Source organism: Acyrthosiphon pisum, chromosome X (genome assembly GCF_005508785.2).
Source record: "Acyrthosiphon pisum isolate AL4f chromosome X, pea_aphid_22Mar2018_4r6ur, whole genome shotgun sequence".
NCBI classification, from domain to species: domain Eukaryota; kingdom Metazoa; phylum Arthropoda; class Insecta; order Hemiptera; family Aphididae; genus Acyrthosiphon; species Acyrthosiphon pisum.
The window spans coordinates 100,076,123-100,077,602 of record NC_042493.1 but is presented as its reverse complement, the minus strand read 5'-3'; the positions used below and the strand labels follow the sequence as shown (position 1 = coordinate 100,077,602).

Here is a 1,480-nt window from a genome sequence, read left to right as displayed (position 1 = left end):
GAAACTTGGGATAAATGATTTTGAGTTTATTTTTAATTTATCTAATTGAACTTTATAGGCATTAACATATAATTACCAAACTTTACTTTGAACATGATACAAGGTTTAAACATAGGTAGTATTAATTCAATTACCATATTATTGTAATAAATATTTTGCCCAAAAAGTGTTTTATAATACAAAGATTAATTTATTAAGTATAATAAATATTAAATATATATACAGTGTGTAATCGCTAATTGAGATCACTCAATATCTTTAAGTAGGGCAATGCAATTTGAAATCTGTCTTATAATTAATTAATTATTTGATTTTACTAGTAGCAATTTTTGTTCATCTGAAAAATATAATCATTTATAAATTAATTAATTTGTTGTTTGATAGTTATAGTTAGTGACCGGATTTATATGTGCTCAAAATATTATTTTTCATAAAAATGTATTAAACCCTGAAAAAATAAATAAAAGTAACAGTTATATTTAACCCAATATGGAAATATATTCCAAGAACATGTTTTTTACACAATATATTCACATAGGTAAATATATTGTTGAGAAAGCTTATCCAATTGGAGCTACATACTCTCAGTAAAGATACGTAAAAACATAAAAATCCAGTCTCTAGTTACAGTTATGATTTAGATTTTCTCACTTAAATAATACTTTAATTTCACTAATAATTTTTGTTAATAATTCTTATTACCCAGTTATGGGCTAATTTGTTGGGTTATGTAACCATCAACCTGATGACCTGTCCTTCTTAAAAAAGTAAATATGCCATCAGGAGCATCATTCTCTATCATGTTTTGCATAAACCGTCTAATTTCAGAAGTATTTCTATTCCTAATTCTTGCTCTTGACGAATTACTAGAACGGATCTAAAAAAAAAAACAATTATTTTAACTGTTCCTAAAAAATATGTTGACTCTATGTTATTTACATTCAAGTTTTGAGTGACTGGTTTGAATTCCAAGTTATGCTGGTTTTCTAGGAACCATATCTGGCCTGAAATATTCAAAAATAAAGAATTGTTAGTTTAATTATTTGTTTTTTACTTATATAATTACATATATAACACTCTCAAATAGATACTCAACCTATACATTTATTTTTTTAGATGAACAAGTAACAACAACATAGAGAACAACAACGACAACAACAGTAGTATTGCACACTGCATCAAAGATCTTGAAGCCACTAAAAAAAAAAATGTTTTCCAACATTGTAATTAATACATAATTATACACACATACTATTAAAGGTAATACTATATATTACCTATATTTTAATATTCCTATATGCATAACATATTATTACATGTATCTATAACCTCACTAAAACGTACACAAATAAACCAACACAAACATTTTTTTTACATTAAATTATACCCATGAATTCCCATATTTTAGGGTGAGGTTTAATGAACCGTAAAAGAGCTGCGTGTTATCTCTCCAGATAATTATTTGTCCTGATATTCTTGT

General features: G+C 25.5%; 1 long non-coding RNA gene across 1 annotated transcript; it reads right to left on the bottom strand.

Annotated features, from left to right (window-relative positions):
• Positions 1 to 696: 696 nt before the first annotated feature.
• LOC107883273 lies at positions 697 to 1,212 on the bottom strand. Its single transcript, XR_003838661.1, has 3 exons — positions 1,097 to 1,212; positions 940 to 1,004; positions 697 to 877 (listed from the first exon to the last, which is right to left on the bottom strand). It is a non-coding gene; the product is annotated as an uncharacterized LOC107883273 (long non-coding RNA).
• Positions 1,213 to 1,480: the final 268 nt, after the last annotated feature.